Below are 12,352 nucleotides of genomic sequence, written 5' to 3'. Positions count from 1 at the left end.
ACTGGGAGCACCAGAGGCGTCTGCTCCGCTACCTCCGTCAGCCCTTCTGTCCGCGCCTCCCCATCCGCCTGCACGCCCCGCTCCGCCTGCGCGTGCATCAATCTCTTTGCTTCCTTCCATGTTAAGCCCTCCTCCCGCACTTTCCTGAAAATCGCCCTAATCCGCCCCCACGTCTTTAACTCCGGACCATGCTGCATCGCCATAGCCCGTTCCGCTAAAGCCGCGGTGCATTTCGGCCAGCACTCAGGAGACAATATGTCCCCCGGGCGCTCTATCGCTTCCTCTTTCAGGAGCCGCTCTAGGCAAGCTTTCGCTTCTTTTTGTCCCATAGGGATTTTTACCTCTCTAGAGCATGAGTCCAACACCTTCAGGACTCCTTCCATGCCTGGCCAGGCCTTCGATTATGCCCCGCGTAATCCGCCGATGTCCAATCACGTCAGGGTCACCACTTGTAGACATTCGTCTGATCACCCCGTGGGACTCGGCACAGGGTCCACCATACCCTGGGCCACAGAGCACTGACACCAATATGAGGATGCTGCAAATGGCGTTTATTCAACTGCGTCACGCCCTTATATACTGTCTGTCGGTCATCCCGCCTCCCTTAACCCTTCTCTTTCCGTACATCGCGAGATCTTCCGAGCGCCAATCCCTACAATCATGGTTTAACCCCAGCCAGCAACTATGCACCACCCAGCCGCTCACTCACTCCCCCCCCACCCAGTGGGATGGGGGAGAAAATCCGGAAAAAGAAGTAAAACTCGTGGGTTGAGATAAGCACGGTTTAATAGAACAGAAAGGAAGAAACTAATAATGATAATACTAATAAAATGACAACAGCAATAATAAAAGGATCGGAATGTACAAATGATGCACAGTGCAATCGCTCACCACCCACCATTCACACCCAGCTAGTCCCCGAGCAGCGATTCCCCCCCCACTCCCCAGTTCCTATACTAGATGGGATGTCGCATGGTATGGAATACCCTGTTGGCCAGTATGGGTCAGGTGCCCTGGCTGTCCCCTGTGCCAACTTCTTCTGCCCCTCCAGCTTTCTCGCTGGCTGGGCATGAGAAGCTGAAAAATCCTTGACTTTATCTAAACACTCCTCGGCAACAACTGCAAACATCAGTGTTATCAAGGTTCTTTGCATACTGAACTCAAAACATAGCACTGTACCAGCTACTAGGAAGACAGTTAACTCTATCCAAGCTGAAACCAGGACACTTTTAACCACTTAACATTCCGTGAGAAATACTGCAAGAGCTCAAGAAGAAAGAGCAGAAAGACAGGAGACAGGTGAAAGCCTAGAGCGCCAGCTAGACGGAATGAAAGACCCTCTTCCTTCTCTGAAGCTTCAGCAAGGCTTCCTTCACCTGCTTGTCTTGGAGTCTTGGGTCGATCCCGGAGAAGAGAGCTTCCTGCAAAAGAGAAGAATCATATAGGGTAGCCTCATTGGTCAAGTCTGGGGCTGCTACCTGAGATCTCCGGTCCTTATAAGAAAAGGCCAAAAGACGCTAGGAGACGTCTGGAAGGAATCACAGGGGATCCCGGAGGGCACAGCTTCCTACAAAAAAGAAAAAAACCTCAACGGTAGCTTCCTTGGAGGAGTCTGGGGCTTCTACCTGACCCCTTAGGTAGGTAAAGCAGAGGACAGAAGACTGTGGGAGATGCCTGGGAGGAGTCTCAGGTGCCTGTCGGAGTTGAGAGATTTCTCTACAGGAGAACAAAAATGTCTCGAGCTACTTACTTGGAGGAGTCTGGGGCAGGTAGATGGGATCTCCGGTCCCGAACGCAGAGGTCAAAACATTCTGGGATGACGCCTGGGAGGAGTCTTGGGTCGATCCCGGAGAAGAGAGCTTCCTGCAAAAGAGGAGAATCACGTACCGTAGCCTCATTAGACAAGTCTGGGGCTGCTACCTGGGATCTCCGGTCCTTATAAGAAAAGGCCAAAAGACGCTAGGAGACGTCTGGAAGGAATCACAGGGGATCCCGGAGGGCAGAGGATCCTCCAAAAAAGAAAAAAACCTCAACGGTAGCTTCCTTGGAGGAGTCTGGGGCTTCTACCTGACCCCTTAGGTAGGTAAGGCACAGGACAGAAGACTGTGGGAGATGCCTGGGAGGAGTCTCAGGTGGCTGTCGGAGTTGAGAGATTTCTCTACAGGAGAAGAAAAATGTCTCGAGCTATTTACTTGGAGGAGTCTGGGGCAGGTAGCTGGGATCTCCGGTCCCGAACACAGAGGTCAAAACATTCTGGGATGACGCCTGGGAGGAGACTTGGGTCGATCCCGGAGAAGAGAGCTTCCTGCAAAAGAGAAGAATCATCTAGGGTAGCCTCATTAGTCAAGTCTGCGGCTGCTACCTGGGATCTCCGGCCCTTATAAGAAAAGGCCAAAAGACGCTAGGAGACATCTGGAAGGAATCACAGGGAATCCCGGAGGGCAGAGGCTCCTCCAAAAAAAGAAAAAAACCTCAACGGTAGCTTCCTTGGAGGAGTCTGGGGCTTCACCCTGACCCCTAAGGTAGGTAAAGCAGAGGACAGAAGACTGTGGGAGATGCCTGGGAGGAGTCTCAGGTGCCTGTCGGAGTTGAGAGATTTCTCTACAGGAGAACAAAAATGTCTCGAGCTACTTACTTGGAGGAGTCTGGCGCAGGTAGCTGGGATCTCCGGTCCCGAACGCAGAGGTCAAAACGTTCTGGGATGACGCCTGGGAGGAGTCTTGGGTCGATCCCGGAGAAGAGAGCTTCCTGCAAAAGAGAAGAATCATCTTGGGTAGCCTCATTAGACAAGTCTGGGGCTGCTACCTGGGATCTCCGGTCCTTATAAGAAAAGGCCTAAAGACTCTAGGAGACGTCTGGAAGGAATCACTGGGGATCCCGGAGGGCAGAGGTTCCTCCAAAAAAGAAAAAACGTCAACGGTGCAACTGTGCTACTGATCCAGGAAGCTCGTAAGTTCGCCTGAGGAGAAAGGATTACTGTACATTTCCCATATGATAACTGTTGTGCTAAAACGGAAAGGGGGGCACTGGTTATCCTCTAGCAGAATGCTGAAATACCAAGTGGTGTTGTTGCTGGAACAAGATGATGTTTACCTAAAAACTACTACCGCTGTTAACCCTGTTGCGTTTTCAACAACTGACCGAGTTAAAGGAGAACTGGAACGTGACTGCTTGCAGGCAATCGAAAGAGTTTACTCCAGCTGACTGGATCTCTGAGATGTGCCACTAGAAGAAACAGATTGGGAACTATATGCCGACGGAAGCGGTTCCATCTGTGAAGGAAAACGTTTTATCGAGATAGACAATAACTACTGAGGAGGTACTTGCGTTGCCAACTTTGCCTTCGATGATCTCTGCCCAAAAGGCTGAATTGATAGCTCTTACTCGAGCTCTGGAACTAAGTCAAGGAAAGCGAGTCAACACTTGGACAGACTCAAAGTATGCTTTTGGAGTGGTACGTGCGCATGGAGCGATACGGGGAGAAAGAGGACTGTTATCTGCACCAGGAACTGCCGTTCAGCACGCAGAACAAATACTGAAATTGTTAGAAAGCATTCAAAAACCAACAGCAGTCACGATGATGCACTGTAAAGCACATCCGTTAGGTAAGACCGGTCCTAACGCAGGTAACCGACTGGCTGATAAAGCTGCTGAAGAGGCTGCAGAAAAAGGCATCCTAGCACTAGTTCCAGAGAAAGGTATAAAATTGCCTAAAGAAACTCCAAATTATAATGAAAAAGATGAAGAATTAATTATTAGATTGCAGGCTAACAAAATGAAACAGGATAGGCTGTAACACCGACAGGTTGAATAATAGTCCCACCCACAATAATAAGAGAAATTGCCCCATTGAACATCACAGAGTATACTGGGAAACAGAAAGCGAAATATGACAAAGATTGTTTAAACAATTATAAGTGGACGTGAAATGTATATGTAAATTTATCCCCGAACCAGTAATAAGATCATCTTTGGGATTATTAAATAAGGAAATTTTTTAGAAGAATATTAGCAAATTGATTTTATAGAATTGCCTTGAAAATAAGGATATGTCCTAGTTTTAGTTGATATCTTTACTGGGTGGCCCAAGGCTTTCCCTTGTCGCACCAACAAAGCAAGGGAAGTAGTCAAAGTCTTGCTCAAAGAGATAATACCAAAATATGGGGTGCCTGTAAGAATGTCATCTGACAATGGCCCTCATTTTATAGCAAAGATTATGAGACAAGTTGAGCCAAGTATTATCTATGGATTGAGACTATCACACCCCACATAGACCACAAGCAAGTGTGTGGGCAGAGAGAGAGAGAGAGAGAGAATGAACTATATCCTTAAGCAACTGTCGAGTAAAATTTGTCAGGAAACCTCCCTCCTCCTCACATGGGTTAAAGCGTTACCCGTGGCTCTATTAAGAATCGGAGTATAGCCAGAAGAGAAAGAAAAGTCAAGTCTTTAGGAAATGTTGTATGAAAGACCATATCAAGAGTCCTGTGTTCTGAGTATCTTGAGTGCCTTTGGAGATATGTTTTTAAAAGGTGTTATGATTTCTTTAAGCAATTCTTTTCAAGAACTTTGTCAGTATGTCTCCACAGCTGGACCCTTAGAACTGGACGTAGCAGCGCATCCCTTCCGACCAGGAGACTGAATATATATAAAATCACCGAGAAGTGGAAAGGACCGTATCGAGTCATTTTAACAACACTTGTAGCAGTAAAGGTCTGGGAGAAGAACCTTGGCTTCATTATTCGAGAATAAAGAAAGCACCCAACAAGAAACTGGAAGTCTAAAGAAACTGTCCCTTTAAAACGGAAAATCTATAAGTAAGTTTCACGTTATCTATTTGGGAAAACAGTTGTGTAAAGTTTATAATGTTGGGGTTGCTATTAGGAATATTGTCGAGGGCAATAATCTTTTTGTGTGTTTAGAGGGTGTATGTGGTTTTTTTTGAGGGGTTCTAAACATGAGATAAACAAAATGAAACAATTATTGTTTGAGCTATTCATCTTGATATTAACCGGTTTTGTAATTTGAATTAAAAAAAATAATCTAGTTTTGTAACTGATTCAAAGTTTTGTAAAGACACAGAATTTAACCTCAGTAACAGCCTGCCTTTCCGATTCCAAAGTCAGATGAAAATCTAGTTCCGTGGAGAATACTGACATTGAATTTAACCAAAACTTGAGAAAAGAGGTAGAACAACGAGAATCATTTTAGCAGATTAAATTGGATGGATTTAAAAGGCAATTATTTTTTTTTAAATTTGAAAGAAGGAATTATAGCGTTGTGAATTATAACGTTACCAAACCATCCACCTCACGGACAAAAGAATTAATTTACTCGCCCTTCGGGAGAAACTTGTACAAGCACCCCTCGGGGCTGTCAGCTGCCAAAACCGTAGAGACAAGTGCAAAAAGGAACTTGGGATCATGTTTAAAATATAAAACGATGTTTAGAACTTACTGGAGTTCCAGGATCCTTGTTAGAGCCACCCAGAGTCGGGACCATCTGTGGAAATTTAGACCGGTTTAGACAACCAGAGAAACACCACACATCCTAAACAGAGCTGTATGAAAGTTTGTACTTGCAGCTAGCTCCTCTGACCCCAAACTCCCAAGACCTTCTCTAGTAGCTAAAGCTCTAAGATGGGGGTGTATTTGTAGAAAGGATAATAATACTTCACATGATCTTTGGTCCCCTCTTAATAACGGGAAAAATTTAGCTTGGAGTTGACGGCATTAAAGGACAGGTGAAAAGTTCAGGCTTAACTGCTTGGGTGACTAGTGATGCTATATGATCCACTCACCTCTTCATGAAGGAGAAAAGCAAATCGTGGTCTTGAGACTTAATAACTCTATCCTCTCTCTGGAAGAAATCTCCCTTGTGGCCTCGCTCGCGGGTGGACCTGGGGAAATGGAAAAGATGATACCTGGCAATCGCCAAGTCTTAGAACTAAAATCAGATGGGTAATAAAATCTGTATTTTGACCCCAGTTAACACCTCTTCCACATCAGATGACTCTTGACATCTGTCACTCAGTCAAGGCAGTGCCTGCTGCTTCACTTCACCTTGGTGGTGAGGGGTTTGGTTCCGGGTTTCGGTACCACAGCTGCGGGCCGGGGCTGGAGGAGCCGCAGGTGCGGGCAGTGAGAGGCTGATGGCGACGCCCCCTCCCTGGCAAGGGGAGGGGCTGCCGGGGGAGGGGCCGCCGGGAGCCCAGGCAGGAGCGGAGCTGAGCAGTGATCGGGCTGCGGCTGCCCCGAGGGAGAAGGTGAGCGGGGCCGGGCGCCCCTCGGAGCGCGAACGTCGGAGGCGGGGGTGGCCCGGGGGAGGTGGGGGCCGCCTGTGCCGAGGCCGGGGGGGAGCCCTGAGGGCTCACAGGGCGGCTGAGAGAACGTGCGCGCGGGGGTGGGGGGGGTGGGGGGGCGCTGACGGGGCGGCTGAGAGAACGTGCGCGCGGGGGTGGGGGGGGGGTGGGGGGCGCTGACGGGGCGGCTGAGAGAACGGGCGCGCGGGGGTGGGGGCTCACCGGGCCCCGTGGCGGGGCTGCGCAGTCGGCCGGCGGGTCCCGGGGAAAGCCCCGAGGAGGACGGCGGGGTCCGTGTTGCACGCACGGAGCGGCAGCGGGGCCGCGCCGTGCCGGAGCTACCCGGAGCGGCGCTGGGGGCTCGGCGGGAACTGCCGCTGCGCCGGCGTGGGGAGGTGGGGGGGAACGGAAGCGGCGTCCCCTCGGGGTCAGGCAGCCGGGCAGGCTGCCTCCCGGGGCATGCCGGGAGCTGTAGTTTTCGCGGACTCGGCAGCCGGGCAGCAGCGCGGCTCTCGGGCGCGGCGTAGTCCGACCAGGTCAGAGTCGGGAGCGTTGCCGGTTTCGCGTGGCTTTCCGCGGGCTTCCCGCTGCGCCCGCTCCCCGACCAGCCGTGCGGATGCGCCTCCTGGGCGCATGCGCCGTGCTTCGCGTTGGGGCAGCCCGGCGTTCGCTCGCCGGCGCAGGCGCCGTCCCCGTCCCCGGAGGTTTGTGATCTTGGGAAGCCCATGTCCTGGATAGCTGGGGTTGTGGTTTGCAAGCCTGTGACTCCCACCAAGTTCCCAACAAATTCAAACGTAGAAATTGTGCATCGGCCCTCCTCGCCCCCTCCGAGCTGGTCTGTTCTCTGTGGTCACCATTAGTAGCCTCGGTTTCCCACCTGTGGTACTCCACAAACCCAGAGCCTCGCAGCTCCATGCTGAAGGGAGTGGGGAGCTACACACGGAGAAGGCAGAGGCCCGAGTTTGTCTTTTGGGGATGAGAAGTGGGGAGGAACTGCCATAAATGGGACGCATCCCTGCTTGAGACATGGCTGTTTCAGCTGTGCACATGGAAAATCCTCAGATACGTTGCATCTAGCCCTCCTTTCCATTGACCCCAGGAGAACTGGCCTCCTGTGTCCCCCAAGTCCATTTACTTCCTGCTGCGGTGAAGTGGCTATTTTTCTTCTTTTCTCTGAGGATTTTGTGGATCTGGGCATGGGAAGGAGTGCGTTAATGCTGGCTTTCTCAGCCTACTTCTGGGAAGCCAGGCATATCTGCAGATTAGAGCCGGGGGAGTGGCCCAGACGCCTTTTATTCCTCGGAGGGCAGTGTATTTGGGGAGTTAGAGCAAGGCATGCCTGGATGTTGGTCTCCCTGAGGGGGAGGGGGTTTACAGCCAGATGACTGAAAAGCCTCCCCCAGTCACTTCTGGGGAAAGAGTTGAGGGGTGGCTTTTAATGTACCCACGGTATCAATGTGGCGGGTGAGCATACACCCCCCCTCTTGGCTGGGGGATCTTATGGGACGCCTGCTGAGCCAGGGCTGGAAGCCCCTCTGCACACCCTGGAGGAGCTGGGTGCAGACTGGGGACGTGAGGGCAGTCGTGACATGGACACGGAGCGGCAGAGAGTCCTGCTCTTTCAGCAGTTAACGGTGCTACCGCGTGTTCAAAACCTCAAGTGCACCCGTCCAACCGTGTATTCTCTTTCCTGGGGTTTGTTTATGGGACAAATAAACTGCCCAGCACTAGATGAGAAGGTTATCTGCACTCCACCTCAAATCAGGTGCATCACCTCTCCGTCGGGAAAGAAGTATGGGGGTGGGCATAAAAGGAACAGTAACTCGAATGTCGGGACTCTTTTTGGCTCTGGGCACAGAGCAGGTAACCACAGCGATACAGAGGGGGAAGGAGGTGCTGATGGGTTTGTACCTTGGACTTAAACTGTAGAGGATGATCTGTTCAGGACATCCATGTCATAGAGTAGCTGTTGCATGATTTATACTTGTAATCCAGTTCCTACTTGATAGCCTTAACTTTGCGTGGCTTGCGTATTGAACTTTGCAGTAGTTTGTTTGTTTTTACATTTCCTTAAGGTCTAGGCAAAGGTTTAGAAAGTTAGCAGACTTAAGGATAAGCATTTATTACTTTGTCCTGCCACGTTGCCATTTGAAACCTGTTCTGAGTGTTGGTGGTATTCAAGAAATTGGCCGAGATTTAGAGGGTGAATCTGTATCTTTAGGTGTACTGAGCAGAAAAGTACAATGGATCTTTTTAGTTGCCAGATAGCTTGCTTTATCCAGGCGGTCAATTTGTCAAGATCAGGCTGCAGTGTCCAGGGGGCCGGGGCGGGAAGGTTGGTGTTCAAGCTTCTCATTCCTGTCAGCGGTGACTCCGCTTGCACCACTAAGTGGTGCTGTGTACGTACCCTTAACTAAATTGGGAGCTGCCTGTGCCTGCCTGCTTGTGTAGTTCGGAGCGGTCCTTTTAGAGAAAATGTTCTTTTGGCTGCATTTGTTCTCCTGTGATACAAAAACTTGACAGCGATTGGGGGCAACTACTACTTTAGGAGGATTTCTATAAAGTAAGAAATTGCTGGTTTTATTTTGTCATGATGGGCAAAACAATAACTGATTCAAAATCACGTCCACTGCAGCTTATGCTTCCGTAACACACCACTCAACTGATTTCTATGCGTAAATGTCTTCGGAGAGGAATCACAGGTGCCTGCTGTGACTATAGGGACAAGCAGCATGGGCTCACAGGAACAGAACATGCTTTGCCTTCCCATCACCAGAAGAAAGAGAGAAAGAAAGAAAAGAGGTGAAGAAGGGTGCTCAGGAGCAAGAGGCTGCAAGGAAGTTGCTGTACGTGATCCTTTTGCCTTGCTTTATCTGACAGAAAAGCTGCCTTCTGCTAGTTGGGTCTTGGCTTGAAAGACAAGGGGGAAGAGACTCCCGCCCCTCTCCCAGGGAGTGTGCTACTTTTGACTGGCTTGTTCTGACTATGTGATCTGCAATTACAATATTTAGGTTGCGTGCTGACAGTCTATACCACTGACTCCCTGAATGGTTTTTCATTTCTGTCCCCGCTTCCTTCTCCAGCTTTTTTCAATATATCAATTTAAAAAAAAAAAAAAATTAATAAAAATTTAACCTTACATGAACATCATCTGTTGGCTTTGGCCCCAAACACTTTATTTCCTAGAAATAAGTTGAGTCTTTTCATCAGAATATGTAAAAGATTTCTAGCCACTGTAATACTATTGTATTGTTTGTTTTTTTTTTTTTAAAGAAGTTTCTATCCAGGTTCCAGTGTGTGCACTGAATTTCTACTGCAGTAGATGACAGTCTTAAGCTGAAGAGAGATTTCATGGTTGGGAGAGAAAAAGAGCAGATCTTGACTCAAAGGTAACTTTTCCAGGGGAAAGGTAAACTCTTTTGTTTCTTTGGGGATTTTTATTCTGATAGCACAAGCATCTTGTTCTCTCAGGATTTTGTTATCTCTGGAAAAAAACCTTGGTTTTGTGTCACTTTCCTCCTTCCCTGGTTGTGGTTTTTTTTTCCACTCCTTTCAGAGGAACTGCTAATACTGTTATAATTTAGGAAGACATTTTTAACTCTTGACTCGGAGGTCCGCAGACATGACTGTAAAGACAGTTTCTGTGCATCCAAATGCTGTTAATCCCTTAAAATACGAAATGAAAGATGTGTAACTTGGAGCTGAGGCTGAGTCAGAGTATTCCAGATGGGTCTGGTTTACTTTGCATTCAGTGTTCCTGTAGCCTGTTGCTTTGGAAGGTGCAGGTAATAAGCTTTTCAATTGAATAAATGAGCGGTAGTGGTTTTTTGTTTTCCTCCCCTAGAAATGTAGTGCTTGATCAGACTGCACTGACCTGTAGAAGTTGTGGGCACTGTGGTGTTCTCCAGAATGCTACTTGGGCTGCCGCTACAAGTAGGTCATTTAAAATAGTAACCTTAGACCTTAAAAACACATAAAAACTTCACGATGCTTAAAGTATAGAGCAGAGTAGTCACCAGGTTAAAATAACTTCATGCTTATGACATGCACAGCGATGGTTCCTTTCAGGTTTTTTGGTGTTGTTTTTTTTTTTTTTTTTTTCTCCTTCTTCTTTAAGATGGCACTGGTTGCAGTGATCTTCAGTTTTACGACACAGCTAACTGTCTTAGTATGGATATGGTTCCTTTCTGCCTACTATTTCCGTTTACTGGCAGACATAGTTAAGATAGCTCTTTGGAGTTGTGGAGTGCGCGTGTGTGTATAGATATATGTGTGTGTGTGTGAATGTGTATGAAAATAAGAAGACCTAAAGTCCCCTCCCCACATCATTAGTTTTCGCTGCCCTGTATTTCAGTGTTACCAAGATTTTAAAGTGGCCCAAGTATTGCTGTTGCAAATGTTTCCATGTTTGTCTAACTATTGTGATGACATAAATAAAAAAAATAAAAACAAAACACTAAATGTTTTATTACTTGCCCTATAACTATATAGGCGTTCCCTGTCTAATATCTATTTCTTTTTTCAGGATTCACTGTATTTATTTTTTTTTACCCTATGAAACGGAAAGAGATTTCTGGCTTACTGTTGGCTTTTGATAGACGTTTTATCCTTGGGGAATTGCCCACCAATTACTTCATAGAGTTTGGAATTTAACTGAAGGACATTTTGCATGCCCGTGTTCAAATAGCGATGCTAACAGGCCACCATACGGTTCATGTTGATAGCTTTATGGATACTTAAAGGTAGGCAATAGTCTTATTTTTTAATAATGCTTAACCTTTTTCTCTTTGGCAAGAACAAGCAAGTCTGCCTGGTTTTGTAGGACTTGCAGCTTTTCCTTAACATCAGACTTTAAAAAGGGGAGAACCAGTAGTATCAGGTACGCAGTTAGGATGGCGATTTTTAAAATACTAAGCTGCGTAACAGTCTCGGGAAGAACATGCGTGACTGGGCGTGAGAGTCTGTGGTACAGCATTACTAACCTTTGCTAAAAAAAGTTTTGAAGAATGAAGCATTTGCTTTATGAACGGTACTTGAGGACGAATTCTGATGCTGCTGCTAAAGTTTATTGAAAAATAGGCACTGATTTCAGTGATGATGCAGGTGTGGTTTCTGTTCATGCCTTAAATCTGAAAAGAAGAGAAGAGAAACCTCCATTTGAAGGAGGATTTTGTATGAAGGGTAATCAAACCAGTAACCTACTTCAAGAACGACTTTAAAATATTTGGAGCATCGGTTAAAGGCAAATAAGTAAAGTTTATCATATCCTCCTACATAAGCTGTGACTATTGAATACAGTCGGCAGTCCGCCTCAGAACTTGTTGGTGTGCAACTGCAACGTGTTAAGTTGTAAGGCTTCACAGCCACGAGCTGATGGGCCACAGTTCTCTCCGAGCATAAAGCGCTGTAAGTTTTAGTTTCTTGCACAGCAGTGACTCTTTTCAACATTAGTAACTATACAACAGGGTAAAAGGCAAATTTAGTGAATAATAAGGTGTCATTCTCAGAGTAGCTGTTTGCATTTCACCATGATGCAGATGCTTTTTATAGCAGTTGTGTTGGCACATGTGTTAGAATTCGGTTAATTCTCTCCTGAACTCATTTAAACTTTTGGCTTCAACTGCATCACTGGCAATATGTTTCAGAATAGAATAATTATTTCCTTTAAAAAAAAACGGGGGTGGGGGGGTGAGAAGAAGGGGTGGAGGAAGCGGGGATAAAAAAATCTGTTGTCTGCCAGTGCTGTGGGCTGCTCGCTCATTTTTCTGTAGAACTCCTGGGGTTTTTTTGTTGTTGTTGTTGTTGTTGTTCTTCTTCTTCTTCTACCTTAATGCTAATAGGCATTTCTACCTTTTCTACCTTGTTTTTCTACCTAATGCTAATAGGCATTAGCCTATCCTCTGCACCTTTGGTCATTTCCTGAAGTTTGTCTGTAGTTTCCTACATTAGTAGGTAAATGTATCTATTTTACTTTACAGAGTTTTGATAGTTTTTTAAATTATACAAGAAATTTAAGTCTTGGAACAAATGTCTTTGCTTATTGATTTTTGT

The 12,352-nt window shown here is 47.1% G+C and overlaps 1 long non-coding RNA gene across 1 annotated transcript; it reads right to left on the bottom strand.

The window, feature by feature from the left end:
* Positions 1–1,244: 1,244 nt before the first annotated feature.
* On the bottom strand, positions 1,245–2,745 carry LOC126036985 (uncharacterized). The gene is made up of 4 exons (XR_007505412.1): positions 2,636–2,745; positions 2,193–2,305; positions 1,751–1,863; positions 1,245–1,421 (listed from the first exon to the last, which is right to left on the bottom strand). It is a non-coding gene; the product is annotated as an uncharacterized LOC126036985 (long non-coding RNA).
* Positions 2,746–12,352: the final 9,607 nt, after the last annotated feature.

Source organism: Accipiter gentilis, unplaced genomic scaffold, assembly GCF_929443795.1.
Source record: "Accipiter gentilis unplaced genomic scaffold, bAccGen1.1, whole genome shotgun sequence".
Classification (NCBI taxonomy): Eukaryota; Metazoa; Chordata; class Aves; order Accipitriformes; family Accipitridae; genus Astur; species Astur gentilis.
This window is presented reverse-complemented; position numbering and strand designations above follow the sequence as displayed.